Source organism: Peromyscus eremicus, chromosome 1, assembly GCF_949786415.1.
Source record: "Peromyscus eremicus chromosome 1, PerEre_H2_v1, whole genome shotgun sequence".
NCBI lineage: Eukaryota > Metazoa > Chordata > Mammalia > Rodentia > Cricetidae > Peromyscus > Peromyscus eremicus.
Genome location: NC_081416.1, coordinates 149,740,556 through 149,758,120, shown reverse-complemented (window position 1 = coordinate 149,758,120; position 17,565 = coordinate 149,740,556). Strand labels below are relative to the sequence as shown.

General features: G+C 43.1%; 1 protein-coding gene across 1 annotated transcript in view; it reads right to left on the bottom strand.

Moving 5' to 3' along the window:
* Nell1 (neural EGFL like 1) overlaps positions 1 to 17,565 on the bottom strand; it is an 806,688-nt gene that overhangs the window by 511,119 nt on the left and 278,004 nt on the right. The window lies entirely within an intron of this gene.

Genomic DNA, 17,565 nt, shown 5'->3' with positions numbered 1-17,565 from the left:
AGCAAAGCTTAGGTAGTAGTGTATCTCCAGGATGCTGTAAAGGAAACAGCATTCTGATGGAACAGAACATTCTTGGTAGGGCAGCAACTTGAAAGGTGTCTACCATGATATTCAACTTGGATTCAATATGGTGGTATGAATGTAAAATCTCTCCCATGGGCTCACACGTTTGAACACTTGCTTCCAGTCGGTAGTGCTATTTCAGAAGGTTATGAAACATTTAGGACCCGCTGAAAGAAGTGGATCTCGGTGGGCAGAACTTGAGGCAGTATAATCATGCTCCACCTTCTGGTCAACCTCTGCTTTCTAAGTTCTGATGCAATGAGACAAGCCAGTTTACTGCTCTTGCTGCCTGCCATGTCTTCCTTGTCATGGTGGACTGTCTGCCCCAGGAAGTATAAGTTTAAATAAACTCTTTCTCCTGTAAGCTGCCTATGCCGGGGTGTTTTATCACAGCAATGGCAAAATAACTAAAATATAAGGTAACCAAAGAAGCCACAGGTCCCAAACCCAACCCTGAGAAGTACTCTCAACACAATGCCTAGAAGTCCAGCTTCACCATAGAAGCAATGTGGTGCAGATCAACAGGCCCTCTGCATCTCTCCAATTGTAAACTGAGATCGATATCCCTCTTCACAAAGCATTTGTGAAGATTATGTTAGGTTATAGACATAAAGCTCATATCAGAATGATTGGCACCAAAGAGGGGCTCAGAAAAGATAAGTTTCTGCCCTTCAGATGAAATTGATGGCTACAGTGGTAGAGATAACTTTAGGATTTGAACTGGCTTTATGATCATTTATGGAATTCTTACTGAAATAGATGTTGACTGCCCATCTTGTGCTATGTGCTGGGGCTAAGGGGCATAAACAACAAGGGGTGCTTTTGCTCTTCTGGGGCAGGTAGAGAGAGGAGAAATTAGCCTCACATGAGTGTGTTCACCAAGAAGTTTGAATAAGAACTCTGCATGGATATTAAACACAAAGATAAACACCCAATATCTCTTCTGAAGGAAGAACTGGATACCCAGTTGCAATGTATGGGTGGCAGACACCTGTGGCTGAGAGCCTGAGCTTCAGAGAGGGACCTGATCTTCAGGCATGCTTTTCTACAGGTAGTGTACATCTGAGGAGGGGAGTGTGTAGAAGTAGAAAGGTTTGGATCATTATGGGTCAAACAATTCCAACACAAATTGATACCACATCTTTGGTGTGTTGGGACAGTCACTTTTCCCCAACTCAATCCTATATCCTCCATCTTCCTTGCAGAAGTAGTGATCTCTCATGAATGGTGAATGGCACCGAGCAGACTAAGCTCCATCTCATCAGCTTGGACTCCCGTAACCCAGTGAGTGACAGGAAGAGAGGCAGGAAAGTGCAGAGCAAGTGGACCCTGGCTGGGCTCAGTTGCCTTGAGGCTTTGCTACAAAGCACATTCTTAAGCTGATTAGCTCGTTGGGAAGCAAAGATAGGACAAATAGGGTTGCCACCTGTGAATTAAATGCATAAAACCTATAGACAATCAGTGAGATTAGCCATCTGGGGAAATAAACCTAGAAAATGTCTGCAAATGTGAGAGGGAGGAATCGGGAATTCTGAAAACCCCAATCAAGGTGATTTGCTAGTAATTTCAAGGAAGGAAAGCTGCAGTGTGATTGTGATTTGCTAAAGTAGAAGAAGCCTAATCAATGGCATTGTCCCCTGATCACAGAAAGACTGAACAGAAGGGGGCTGGGCCGCTGACATAGAAGTCTCCAGAAGGAGGCACGATCAAAGCTGGGCCACATAAGCATTGTTTGCTGTGATTTTTGTTCTTAATTATCTGGGATGGAGAGATGGGGGTACTTTTGCCAGGGTTAGAAGTTACTTAGTTAAAAAATAATACTGCGTGGGGCTGGAGCGATGGCTCTGTGCTTAAGAACACACACTGCTCTTATTCAAGTTGGCTTCCCACACTCACACCCACACTGGGTGGCTTACAACACTTCTAACTCCAGCTGTGGAGGACCCAGTGCTTTCTCTTGGACTCTGTAAGCCCCTGCATTCACACAGGCACACATTTGCATGTGCACGTGCACACACACACACACACTCAATTTTAAAAATCTTTAAAGATACATATTGTGCTTAGTCAGTTTAAGGCATCTCTGTTTCCAAAGAGCTTCTCCAGCTGCCTCTTCTTGGTTTATTTTTAAGGTATACAATCTGGGCACTTTACATATACTGATTTCACTTTCTGTCTAGACAGTCAGTACTGCCACTTTGATTTGGAAGAGGGTGAAACCCAGGATTTTGACTTTTAAATAGCTAGTATGGTAGCTTCGCTTACAGGTCAGAACATGAGCTGTGTGTCCTGAACTGTGACACCCATTACTGGGGATCACAACTTCGAACACATACTGTTGAAACCTCACCTAAGGTTTCCAGTGAATCTTGGCTGCACTGGCAGTTTGAGAAGAAAAGGACGAAGGCAGAGCTATTAGCATGCTGGATCCTCACTCATGTTAAGGGGATAAAAATAGGGAGAAAAGCAATAGATGATGAATACAATTGCATACATAATAGCAACATGAGCATACCATTAGGAAAAATGGAAGTAGGTTTGAGAAGAATTGTCAACAAGAATGCTCTTAGGGGTGAATTGTGAAGGAGGAAGCGGGGAGATGGGTGCTTTCACTATAAGCCATTGTGATAGCAATTCTCCTTAAAATACATAAATACTTTATTTTGGTAAAAAATAAATAAATGCGTTTTTAAAAAGAAGTTTGAAATACTCTACTTAGAAGAAAAAAAATGTGTGTGGTACATTCAGAAAGATTTGCAGTCTGTCCATTCTTGTAAATACTTATGTCCTGGCTCCTAATAGCAAACAGCCTGGTTCCCGAACAGGAGGAGGAGGCAGGAATGGTCAGAGCTGACCATGGGGGTAAAGCGAGTTCTGACTGCTCAGGAATGATCACCTCTCTACAGGGTGCATGCACCGTGGAGCTGGACTCACCAGCCAGCCAAAACCCACTGCTATTAAACCTTCCTCTGAGCACCCGCTCACTAAGGGAGCTTCTGGTCATTTTTCCTTCCCTTCAAGGTGAGCATACCCTAGTCTGTCTCAGACAATGTCCGACTTACCTGATGGTTACTACAGATTGTTGAAGTGACATTCTCGGATACCACATATAATCAGACTCAGTGAGTATGTCAACCTCGAGCCTGTCCCTGAGAGATGGTACTCTTTGCATCAAACTGGAAGAGTCAGATTTCTTAGGCAGCCAGACAGAGAACCTGGGTGAGGGTGATTTTCACCAGGGCAATGCCACCCAGTGAGCTCGGCTGCTCTAGACACTCTCCTCCACTCTTCTGTGCAAAGAAGACGGCAAGTGTGTGCCGGGACCACAGGCCTGTCTCCTCATCTGTGGATCCTCTACAGCTTCACAATAACCAAGGAACAGAAGACCCTCAACATGTGCTTCATGCATGGGTGAATGAATGAATGAACCAATGATGAACACATGATGCTACATCTCCTGAGACTCCTTAGAAGTTGATGAGAGGATGCTGTGGGGATCAGCAGCAAGAAGGACATCTTGGAACTGGCAACAACGAGTCCTAACTGGCTGTCAGTACAAGGGTAATGACTGCAACAGTAAACTGAAGTACAGGAGTTTAACATGCCTAGTAACTAAAGAACCAGACATCAGCACTACCAACATCCACTTCTACCAACCAGAATGCCACAACTGCTCTTTAGCTGTACATCCTGGTTCAAGCCTGTTGGGGACTCTAGGGTTCTGACACATTGAACTTCTCAGCTGGGGGCACCTGAGGGACAACATGTTAGGAATGTCATCATCTTCTCCATGTTAATCTCTACTCCCTCTCCCTCATAGCCAAAGTTAGTAAGTCGGTGGGAGAGCTGGCACTATAATAAAAACAAACAAATGTTATCACTGCCCTGGGGACAACAGGAATTTGTAGAATTTTCCTGTCCTGCCTAAGTAGATAGACACAGGCTGAGTGTGGGCATCATACAAGCAAGCTTTCCATATAAACTCTCCCCCTGCCCCTCCATCTTTCACTTTTCTCCCTTTAGTTCTTTACCAGCGTTTTTACTCATTCACTCCACTTTTTTCTCACCCTCTATAACATATTAGAGCCTATGAATTTAAATATTATTGCAACACAGACCGACTCCCGCTGGCTCATTTCAAGTCTCCTGGATTCCACATGTACGCAAGACAAAAGACTTGGACTAGGACTCACATGCACGACACAGTACGCGGTGTTTGCCTTTGCAGCCTGTGTAACCTCTCAGTTACTTGGTATGGCTTCTCCCAGCTGCATCCGTTGCATCTGCACCTTTTATGATTTCACTTTTCCTTACAGGTGAGGAACATCCCATTGGGTAGATGAAACAAATTGTCATTATCCATTCATCAATTAACAGAGTATCAAGGAAGAAGGCAGCAGAAAGAAATGTAAGCATCAGAGGATGGGAGGACTGTTTTCTCCACACAGCATGGTTCTTGCACATGTGTGCTCACAGCTGTGGTTATCTGGAATCAGTCTGACAGCCTTCATCAGAGAAAGCATTTAACGCAACCCAGAGCTCCGGTCCTCACATGTGTGAAACAATAAGCAAGCAATGCCCATTTCCCCAAATGTGACTCAGTGTCTGCTTGGTGATTCAGAGCTATATCCACCACAGGTGTCCAGACAAGGCCAGTGGGGACAAGGCAGTAGAGAACTTATGGGCTCAATCTCTTCCACCAAGAAGCTTTAGGCAGGTGGCATCATTTATCTAGGTAGCCATTTTCCTACCATGCAAGCAGGCTGACATGGGTGATTTTAAAGCCAATTCTGGCCCTGAGCTCCCTGAGATAGTTGAAGTACTAGTTTCATCATAGCTTTTACAAATAAACCTCTGTGGGTATTTCCAGTCCTGTTTATACCTTCCCGTATGTGTGTCAAGTGTTATAAAAATCATCTTGGATAGCAGGCCACACCTTAGTAATACTTATCATTTTATTTCCTTTCATGGGTACCCACATCCTTCTATCATTGTTCTTAAATTGGGGAATTGGAAGATGTGATAAAGTACTTGCTGTTAAATTATAATTGCACAGCACTTACAATTACAGATTTCACATGTGTGCATTCTTCCCACACAAACCCAGCATGAAGACAGTAAGAGGATCTGGCTGCCTTGTTTCTCACAAAAGAGGAAGATCCAAGAGAGGACTGGGACTATGGGGAGGAAGGTTGGCAGGGGTGTGAAGTACACACAACAAAGCCTCCAAACATGGGCTGCAGCAGTTTCAACAGAGAGCAGCCCCAGGCCAATAATAACTCTCATTCCAATCACTCTGCAATGTCTTACCTCATGCCTGAAAGATACACGCTAAATGTGAACATATTCAGTCTGTCAATATGCTGCATGCTATTGTGTCTTCTGGGGGGAATATGTCACTAAGAACTGACATCTGTACCAAGTAGAAAGATTCCAGTAATTTCAGAAATATCTTTCCCTACTCCAACTTTGAAAACAAAATGCATTACCAGAGAGTCAAAAGATGAGATGTTGTATGTCCTGTTCCCTTGCTTGTAAGATGGGATGAAAAGGTGGGTATGGGTGAGAATCCCTCCTTGTTGAAGAAAACAGGCCTGTGTTGCTCTGTCCACCTATCATAGTGATCTGGAAGGATCACCTGACCTTTACAGCAGACAGGCACGCATTAAGAAGCAACCCTGGGTCCTAAATCTTGCTTTCCTTACAGGTTATTTAGTGTTGGAGGCTTCTTCCAGAAGTGATCTCTTCTTTCACTCAGAAACCAAGGAATTGATTTTGGCCCAGCCTACCCACATTCCTGAGAATTCATCAGAAAGAAATAGTTTAGTAAAGGACAATGACAAATGAGCCATACTGGACCATGACAGCCCAAACCCCAGTGCAAAGACATCAGGAAGGCAGTTGATGACTCCACCCTGAGAAGACTAGAGAGTACCTCCTCCTTCTCCTACCAGCTGCTGAAAGGTGCCATGACGCTGAGACACAGAGACACCAATGGGAGAAGAGAAGGGGGGACTAGGGAAGAGGCTCTGGGGCAGAGAAAGGGAGTTCTGCTCAGAGACGCCACAGCAAGGGGATAGGATGGCTTCTGAAGTCTCAGAAATTCCAGGCAAAGCATTGATCTGATCATCAGAAATCCTTCTCTGAGTACCACCAGGAAGACACCCAACAGAGCAGACCCCACCCTTGCAGGTGGCTGGCTGCTGAATGTATGATTTGCATCCATTAAGATTTCTCTCAAATCAAGGAGATTGAACAATGGTACCTGCTCTATTGACAAGAAGCTGACTCGGAGTTAGAGTGATAATTCATTCAGCAAAGTTCCTGCTGTGAAACATGAGGGTGAGAGCTTGGATCTCCAGAACCCCTGTAAAAGGTTGGCATAGCTGTGCACATCCATAACCCCAGGGCCAGGAAGCAGAGACACTTGGAGACTCCAGGGGCTCACTGGCCAGCCACTCTAGCCAAAAGGTAAATTTTAACTTTAGACAGAGACTCTGGGTGAAAACCAAAGTAGAAAAGTGATTGAGAAAGACATTCTGACATTAACTTCCTGCCTCTACATCCACCTGCCTGGGCATATGCACTTGCAAGCTCGTGTGCACATATACATACACAACCCACAAATGTATATGCATACACACACACACACACACACACACACACACACACACACACACATACACACTAAGGTGAAAAGTGATGATGGAAGACATTCAACATTGATCTCTGGCATCCATGTGCATATACACACCCATATGCCATGCACAGGTGCACAGGTCTACCTGAATACAGAAGAGAGAGAGAGAGAGAGAGAGAGAGAGAGAGAGAGAGAGAGAGACAGACAGACAGACAGACAGACAGACTCGGGACTTTAGGTACATGGCCCAAGGCTTGTAGTAGCACACTGGTGGAATTCAAACCCAGGTCCAAGCCCACCTTACTGTCAATTTGTTACACTAGTGACAGAGAGATATGCATACTGTCACAAACAGTAGTGAGCCAAGAACAAGCACACCATGGTGGAACCCACTACTTTGTCTCATGTGTCTCTAGAGAAGTGGTTCTCAACCTGTGGGTCTTGACCCATGAACAACTCTTCTACAGTGATCACCTAAGACCACCAGAAAACACAGATATTTACATTAAAATTCATAACAGTAGCAAAAATATAGTTATGAAGTAGCAACAAAAATAATCTTATGGTTGGAGGTCACCAAAACACAAGGAACTGTATTAAAGGGTCTAAGCATTAGGAAGGTTGAGGACCAGTGTTCTAGAGCATCCATCATAGCTAAGCTTGCCTCTGCAAATTAAAGCCATTGAACGGTGATGAATCTATCCAGGGTGCATAGACAATATTAAAAATGAAATTCCATTGTGAGTTAATGAGACAGCAGAAAGCTTTTAACCTCGGGGCTGCAAAGCCCATGCTGTTAATGTGTTAATGCCGATGTTCATAAACACCATCTTTATCAAGAGAGGAAATTGGAAATACATGCTCCTGTTTAAATGGGCAGGGGCCAGGACGCAGCAAAATGCCAGTGAGCAGTGAGCACTATGCTGTGGGAAGTGGCTCTAAATGCCACCAGCTATGTGACCCCTCAGTGTCCCTTCCCTGGAAGACACTGCCAGAATTCAGTTCACAGTCTCCAGGCAGAAAACCACACACATTGCTGTGAAAACTGTGACTCTCAGCATCGAGTTCCAGGTCAAAAGGGGAGATATATCTGTGAGGTAAACTAATTTCTATAAAGACAGAAAAAAACATATTATTATTCCAAATTCCCTGGACATAATGGAATTGGCTTAAGTGGAAAGTCTCGATAAACACTGTTTTAAATCCTAGTGTGGAAAGTCATCCCACGAATGTTTATAACCACACCTGAGATTATCAGGGACCACAGAATGAAAAACAAGTTCCGCAGAGTCACATGACTACACAGTTACTCTTGACAGAGTCCTGGTTTTTCAGGGCTGTAGCTGAAGCAAATATGAGAAATTAGATTTGATGTGTTCTGATTCTAAGGCATGCCCTGGATGGGTTTTAGAAGGATGTTGTCTTAATTAAATTTCTGATATGAACTTATTTTCTCATCATTTAATTCCAAAAGGCAGATGCAGGAAGAAAAAAAAAAGTTAACTGTTTGAGGCATACAACAAAGACAGCTGTGGTTTCTATGCTGTGAGGTATGGGGACCTCTGAGACACTAAACAGAAGATAGTGCCTTACAAATTAAAGCAATGTTCTTGGATAGTAAAAATATTTTTGGTATACCAGGTATTGACACAATCATTTTGTTTTTAAAAAGAAAATTTTCACTCTTTTTTGGGTTTGCTTTTGTTTTTAAAAACAGGGATTCACTATGTAACCCTGGTCATCCTAGAACTCACTCTGTAGACCAGGCTGGCCTTGAACTCACAGAGATCCATGTGACTCTGCCTTCTAAGTGTCAGAAATAAAGGCTGGACAACCACTGCCCAGCCCAGCTAATTTTTCACTCTTAACTTCCTTGCTCACAGTGAAGTTACCAAACTGTTATCAGTCAGCTGTGGTTTTAAACGTTTCTGCCATGTCCATGTGTTAAAAACTTTATCCAAACACAGCAGTGGCAGGAGGGGACTGAGCCATGAGGCTTCTGCCTTTGTGAATGGGTTCAGGTCGCCACCAGGGGACAGGGGCAGTCATCACAGAAATGGGTTTATAAAAGTGAGTCTGCTTTTGTTTGGCTCTAGCCTGTCTGTGCTTCCTCTTCCTGCTGTGAGAGCCACAGATGGAGTCTGTCACCACATGTACCTTCTTGATAGTGAACCTCTTGGATTCCACAACTGTGAGGCAGCTACATTTCTTTGTAACTTACACAGTTCAGAGTTTTCTATTACAGCAACAGAAAGCAAACTGTATGTTAGCACTTGCCTGCCTCTTACATAAAACCCTCTTGTAGAAGCTAGGGCATGAAGTCTATAGCCAGGATTTCTGAATTGGAATCTCAACGTCTCATTTTAAAAATACAAATAACAATAGTGATAGGGATGGGATGGGGAAATGATTTAGCAAGTGCTACCACATACTGTGTAACCATGAGGACCGAAGTTCAGATTCCAAGAATGCACATGAAGAACCTGGCATGGTTATGTGGGTGCCCATGCTGTAGATGTGGAGACAGAAAAACTGGTAGGAAATGCTAGTTGTGGACTCTGCTCTAGGTTCAGTGAAAGACCCTGTGTAAGGCAGATAGTGATAAGGACACCTGATATTCTCTTCTGGATTACACACACACACACACACACACACACACACACACACACTGTCTTAGCTACTTTTCTATTTTTGTCATAAGACACCATGACTATGGGTTGTCATAAGGCAACCCAAAAGAGAAAGAGTTTAATAGGGACTTACAGTTCCAGAATATTGCAGTCTATAACTATCAGGGCAGGGAACACGGCAGCAAGCAGGCAGGCATGGTGCTGGAGCAGGAGCTGAGAGCTTACATCCTTAACTCTAGTATGAGGATGTAGTGGTTTGAATAAGAGTGGACTCCACGGGCTCATATATTTGAGTGCTTAGGGAGTAGCACTATTTGAAAGGATTAGGAATGAGGCCTTATTGGAGTAGGTATGGCCTTATTGGAGGAAGTATGTCACTGGGGGTGGGCTTTGAGGCTTCCAAAACCCATGCCAGGCCCAGGGTCTCTATCTTCCTAGTACCTGTGGGTCCAGACAAAACTCTCAGCTACTTCTTTAGCACCATGCCTACTGACTTGCCACCAGGCTCCCTACATGATGACAATGGACTAAATCTCTAAAACTATAAGCCAGCCCCAATTAGATGCTTTCCTTTATAAGAGTTGCCATGGTCATGGTGTCCCTTGACAGCAATAGAACACTGACTAACTCGGAGGCAGAGAGCAAGCTAACTGGAAACAGCATGGGATTTTGAATCCTCAAAGCCCACCTTCAGTGACCAACTTCCTCCAATGAGGTTACACTTTGTAATCTTCCCCAAACAGTTCCACCAACTGGGAACCAAGTATTTAATTATATGAGCCTATGGGGGCCATTCTAATCCAAACCATCCACATGAATCTCTCTCTCTCTCTCTCTCTCTCTCTCTCTCTCTCTCTCTCTCTCTCTCTCTCTCCCTCCCTCCCTTTCACACACACACACACACACACACACACACACACACACACACATCCCACAGGGGAGAGTTTTTAAAATGAATTAAAAAATGGTTTCCTTTGACTGAAAATGAAAACTGCAAAATAACAGTAACTGCTTCCAGGAGTTAATATTAGAATCAAATAAACAAGATACTCTGTAGCCAATAAAATTTTATAATAACAATAATCTCTACATATAAAAATTTGCAAACTTAACCTGAGTCTCCCTAACTAGATATTTTATCCATTATTTCAATTAACCTAGCATGGACACCTAACATGTGCCAGCCTATGTGTCTGCATTTTTGAGTGTAGAGATAAGAAGCACGAATCTCTGTCACTCAAATTCAGCACAGCCAGGGAGAAAGGCATAGAAATGAGTGACTACATCCCAAGGTCACAGACGTCTAAATGGTGTCCTGAAGTGCATCAGGGACACAATGGGGGGACAGTGCATTCTGTAGGAGAGCCCAATGGTCCCGTGGTAGGATGATGAGTAAGATGATGGAGATAGAGCCCACAGACAAATGACACAGCAAGAAAACACACACGAGCCTCCCTTTTTCCTACAGTTAACTGTCTACAAACATTGGTACTTAAATAATTGTCTACATTACACATTTGGGCTCACAACAGTTAGAGGAAGCTAAATGCAGGCATTTGTGAAGAACGCAAAAGCCAATCTGAAATTAGTCCTTGCAGTTTATTTCTTTGGAGTCAGGAACTGTGAGGGGAGCATCCTGGATCCAGCCCACCCTTCAGCTTACCCATTGGTCAAAACTCCTCCAGTTTCCCTGGTGTGAGGCCCAACATAAGATAAAAGAAAACAGGGAGTCAGAGACCCAGCACTCTCCGTTAGGACCCTGTTACCTTGAAAATGTCATTGTTTTTCCACCTTTGGACTCCAAACTATGAAATAAGTGAGCTGGATGCCCTACCACATTGCTGTCAACCACTACATCACTTCTTGTCCAGTGTTCAAGACTAACATGACCTACACATCAATAATATTGTTACTGCCTAGTCTTAGGACATCTTGATGCTGGGACAGCTGGTTCACCAACAGTGGATACACTCTGCCAGAGAGCCAGTACACTAAATGGGGAAATGCACTTTTCCTCCCCCAAATTAGAGATATGTTTACAGGCATGATCTGTAATGAAAACAAAAAGATTATAGGCCTTTGGCCACTTTATCAACCAATTTGTTCTAGTCCATCCAAAGCCTGGAGCATAGGCTATGCACAGCAAATGCTTACCAGAGAGTGCACGTTCAGTTAACTACCAAATGATTTATGGAAATAAATGGTACATTTAAAAACATAAAATTACCCTTTATGCCTAGACACAGCAGTACATACCTATCAACCCAGAAACTGGGAGGTATTGGCAAGGGGATCAGGAGTCCAAGACAAGTTGGCTATATACCAAGTTTGAGGCCATTCTGGGCTACATGAGGATCTACCACCACACACACCCCCTCAGCCAAATATACCCATTCCACTAATGGATGGAAACAGCATGTCTAATTTATTATGTTGGTGAGTTAAAATGAGAAGTATGCCTTTAAGGAATCAGTGAGGAATCCTATGGATAGAGAAGTTGAGGGCTGGAAGAAGGTTCTGGCATTCAAGGTTCTCATCAGCACAGCCAAAGGTTGTGGGAGATATTGCAGGTACCCTAGCAGGAGATAGTGCATGGCAACCGCAGTGGGAAGAGCAGAAGAAGAGAAGGGGAAGGACACTGTGCCTCCCAAGGTGAGTCTGGAAGATGAAAGTTTTCCACTGGCTGAGAGCCACAGCATCGTCCTTGCTCACAGTGAAACTGTCCCCAGGCAGTGACGGGGCAGAGGTGGAAATGCCAGGGAGAAGGGATGCAGATGCAGGTTGACTTAAGAGCCACAGCTGAAACTGTCCCAAGGCCCAGCTAACCCCTTTTCTAATTTTTTTAAAAGACATATTTTTAACTCCCTACCCCCCCCCGTGCGTGTGTGTGTGTGTGTGTGTGTGTGTGTGTGTGTGTGTGCTCAAAGCCACAGCTTTGTGAAAAAGCACACTTCAGGGAGGGGCTTCATGTGCACCATTCCTGGATTTCACTGCAGCCACACAATGCTGAAGCCTGGGCATTCTTCCTAGGTCCCCGCCCTCCAACCAGAGGGCACTGAGTATTCCAGTAGGAATGCTGAGGTTGATCCACTTATGGCCAACTTAAACCTTTTACAGGATACTATTCAGAAAATCCTTATGAACGACCAAAGCTTTATTAGATCCACATGTAATGAGATTCTCCCTCATGGTCTGCTTCTTTCCTCTTCGTTGTTCACAGGTTACCTCCATTTCTTAATAGGCCATTTGCCTGTCTAACTCTGTCTTGGCATCTCCTACACAGACATACCATGGACTCATGGGACAGAACCCAAGTGGGAGCGCAGGTCTTCTCTATGTTAGCCATGTGCTCCATGTCAGCTCTCTCTCCTCAGATCTGCAGAGTGGGAGCCAGGCTAGCTCATCATCTCCCCCAGCTCCAACAGTGGCACTTTCCCCAGAGGTGCCTCAATGCTTAGCACACCAGTCTCAGGAAAAGAAGAACCCTCCTCTCTCCTTCCCCATGGAGGGAACTGGAGAGGACGGTTAACACCTCTATATCAGAAAAAAAAAATGTATTGAACACCTTTATACCAGAAAAAAAAAAATGTCTTCTCTGGTGTTCTTTTAGCTCTCTAGCCTCTGGAGAGCATGGAGTGAGTGACCAAGATTTCTAATCACAAAATAACAACATGTGTTGGAGGAAGCTGTGGATGGAGAGTACATCCATGGAGAGTACACACATGCCCCAAATATGAGCATCTAAGTGCTTCTCTATGATAATTAGTGAAAAAGATCCCAGGCATCTCTTTACAGGCCCTGCTGAGTGGATGATGCTCCACTTAAAAAGAGGATGGCTGCCTCATGTTCTCTTTCTAAGCATGTGGGCTTCTGTGGTAGATAGAAAAGCCTACCCTAACCTGCTACATAACATTTAACTTCACAAAGGATGACTGTCAAGAGCCTCACCTTCTGCAATGGCTTTTACCCAGATAATTTATCCAGTCTATGCAAAGTCTAGTTGAACATCCTCCACTGGGATGTGCAGAAGACACTGCACTGCTCTCACCCAGGGAGTCGCCTTATTTAAAGAAAATAAGACTTGGAAAGTCACCAAAAGACTGCTTGTCTTTCCTAGTTTTCCCCCTTGTGTCTGTGTATGTCCATGCATGTGTGTGCCTGCCCATGTGTTTATCCACAACCACTAGGAGAGTGTTGAAGAAACTAACTTATTCAGAGAATTCTGGTTAAAAAACAACAGCCAACATGTCTGACATTCTGATTTTGGCCCCTGGAAATGATGATAGGAAGACTATACAGGTCAGGGACACCTCTAAAAAGCTAACCCACAGATATTCTAGAGTGATCTTGAATCTTGGCACCCTTGATAGGCAACTAGATCAAGGTTCTTACTCAAGGTCAATGAAACGAAGAACGTCATCTGATTACAAAGTCAGCCAAAACTAGATGCACATTTCAGTGTGATTCAGTCAATCACTGCCAACGCCTTTTGTCCAACTTCACTCATTTGACCTTTGGGGATCTGACAGATATCATCCATCAAAGTTCTGATTTAAACACCTCGACTCCAACACACACTGAAAACCTTCAGATGACCTTTCAAGTAATCAAATGTAATTAGCAAACACACTCTGGAGTATCGATGTCCTTTACAGAGCAGGTGGCAGATTGGAGCTAAATCTTTGACACCATAATGAACAAAAGAACAACAGGATCCAGCATATTTGAGGCTGAGTCACATGTTCAGTTAGAACAGATTAAAACTTGAAGCAATCAAACTCATACCCTTTAGACTCAAAAATAAGTAAGCAGAATGAGGGCTTCTTTAGAGGGTTTCAATGTTCTTTATCAGTGGGGCTTTCAAAAACAATGTATGTAGGGACCGTATTGGTAATTGAGGTGATGTTTTTAAAAGTTACCCATAGCCAGGTAAGGGGCACATGCCTGTAATCCCACACATGAGAAGTAAAGTCAGGAGGATCAAAATACAGGGTCAGCTTCATCTACAGATCTAGTTAACGGCCAGCCTGGGATACATGAGAAACTGTCTCAAAACAAAAGTTACCTGTTTACAATGCCACCACTATATTTAGACTTGTGGTATTGCTACCAATTTTGGCACAAGAGACAGAGGCTCTAATTTGGGTGGGTGAAGGCAACAAATGTCCCACAACTTCTTTTTCAGGCTTTATATTCCTTCTTTGAAACTGAAAGTTTCAGGGGAAAAAAAATACCATAAAAAGAACATTCAAACTGGGATGGAATATTTTAATATAGAGAATTTTAACAATCAGGTGTGACTTGGGTCACAAATATTACCACAACCAAAAAGTGCCATATACCAGATAGAATAGAGCTAGGATCCTGAGAACAAAATGAGATGTGGGCATACTGCAGGTTAAGATGGTAGCAGTACCCCATGAGAGCCTAGTGGAGCTCCAACTCTGAGGTTACAAATTGAGAGGAAGTGTCAAGAGAAGCAACACCATATGCCATATTGTGCAAAGATGGGTTTTATGTCCATCTTGTAGGCATGGTACCCTAACTCTAGCATTTGACTTCCATCACTATTCAAGTGGGGACACAGAAACAAGGAAAAATATCACAAACCACTGTAGATAGCAAACGGGGATGCATGAGTCTTTCTATAAAACTGACTGGCACCTAATGTGTGATAAGAGTCCCATTTAGTTTGATTCATGAGCTTCATTTGTTGTCTGTCCAGCGATGACAGGACTCACCTTCTGTCTGGCTCCTCCTGAAAGTGTATTTCATTTTGAGAAAAGCTGAGCTAGCAGAAGGTCAGAAGAATTTTGCACAAGTAGTTTTCACAAGAAAGAAAGCGTGGTCCCTCGTCCTGGGCATCATAGATTGAATTTAATTCAATGTATTATTATACACAGACATACAATGACGATGCAATTTTCAAGTACACCCATAGACTGTTGAGTGAATAATGCTGACCAGTAGGAAGATGGAAGACAGCTGGAGTTTTCCTACTGGTCAACATTGTTTACCAAGCCTGAGCTGTTTAATTAGCTGCTGTTTTGGCTTAGTAGCTTACAAGATGTGTTTGGTGCAAAGGTGCTTACCTAGGAGAGAGCATTCATTTTGGTAATATGGAGCTCAAGGCACACAGAGATGGTGGCAATGTGAGAGGTGCTTAACGGTGATTGTCACCATTGTCATTGTGAAAAAGACTGTAAAATAAGGGTAAAATCACATCCTTATATAAATAAAATTCTCCACTGGCACCACAAATTCAGCTACAACTAAAACCAAACAAAAATGATAAAAATGAAGCCATGTCATCCAGGCTAAATAACTCACATGAAGAACGGCTGTGTCCTCATGGAAGATCTATCTATCTTGACTGTCATAAGAGAATGCTGGGGAGATGGCTCAGTTGGCAAAGCCCTTGCTGTACGATCCTGGAGACCTGGGTTTGGATCCCTGAGACCCACATAAAAGGCTGGCGAGGCTGTGCACACCTATAATCAGATCTCAGTGGCCAGCTGAGCTGAATCAGTGAGCACTGAGTTCAATGAGAGATGACGTTTTGAAAACTAAGCCAAGATTCCAGCATGGATGGAAAGTGGCTCGTGAAATCCAGCTGAAGAGCTATTGGCAATTGACAGTTTCTGGTGGAAGGAGAGTCAGTTTCCTTCAGGGATGCAGTCCGGGATAGCATGCCCATGCTCCAAGGGACTCAGTGGGTTATACAAAGAGTGTATGAAGCCAGGAGTGGTAGTGTGTATGGGGTGGGGGGTGGGGGATATGAAGAGCTGAAGAGGATGGAGTGGAAATGGATTTGATCAGAACACATTATATGTATATATGAAATGTTCAAACAATAAATTTATAAAAACATAAGTTAGGAAAAATGTGAATTTTAAGTATAACAAATATTAATCAGTAAATAAAAAGACAAGTAATGAAGAAATTTAAAGCAAAAAAAAAATGGTGGTGAAAAGCCACACCTAATGTGGACTCTGCCTCCTACACATACAAGCACATGGACATGAACACAGAAGAACCTGTGCACACACCCACATGAGCATGCATATTCACCACACACATGCACACAGTGTTGGAAGAGGCATTACCTTTCTCTCTGCCTAAAAGCAGAAAAGCGTACATACAAATAAAATCATGTAAAAACACATACCTGAAAAGAAAGAACTATGAGGCTTTACATTGGATAACTTCTTATATTTTATTCTTTTGATCTTAAAGAATAGAAAATGTAAAAAAGAAGATTTGAGCAATAAATATGGCTAAATGTGGCTAGTTTACACTCTGCTGGTTATTTCAAGGCTTGACCTTAAGTACAAGTAATTTATTTTAAATAAGTTCTAATGGGGCATAATTTCATACATACAAAAATTTTCGGCCCAGTTCAGAAATTTTTCTCAAATAAGTCCATCTCAGTTTCCTCTAGTAATTATATCATGTGTTGACACTGTGTGTTTGTCAAAACTAAACCACCAGCTTGCACTGGAACATTGCTAGTAACTAAACTCTAGAATCCACTTATATCTGATTTTTTCATTAATGCCACCATCCACTCCAAGATCCCATCAAGAGTAACCTTCCTGATTTAGAACTCTTGAGGATGACCCCAGTGTTCTGATGTCACAAATAGAGGAACCCCTGAGGTGACATTTTCTCAACACTCAACATTTTGTCTTGTCATGCTCTCCTCCTGCTCCTGATTTGATGAAGGGAAAATGTCAAGCCCAGAGCAGGTGCCAGCTTTCATAGTTGCATTCTATTTTAAATCATAAACTACAGCTGAGTCACTCTGTCATACCTCATGCTTAATCAGACAAAGTCTGTGAAATACTTCCTGGTGTTTTCATCTTGATAATCTACTTACTATGGCAATGTTTTATTTGTATTACCCTATATATTCTGTCATTGGTAAAGATAAGGATTTGGAGGATTGGAGAGATGGCTCAGCATTTGAGAGAACTGCCTGTTCTTTCAGAGGACATAAGATCAATTCCCAGCGCCCACATGGCAGCTCACAACTGTCTGTCACTCCAGTTCCGGGGGATCTGCCAGGCCACAACGTGGTGCATTCAGATAGATGCAGGCAAAACACTGATACACATAAAATGAAATAAATCTTTCTTAAAGGAGAGATTTTCTTTGTGGTTTTGGCCAAGCAAAATTGGAAGTATGCCTATGAGATAAGGAAAATGGAAAAATATTATGCAGCTGAAGTTC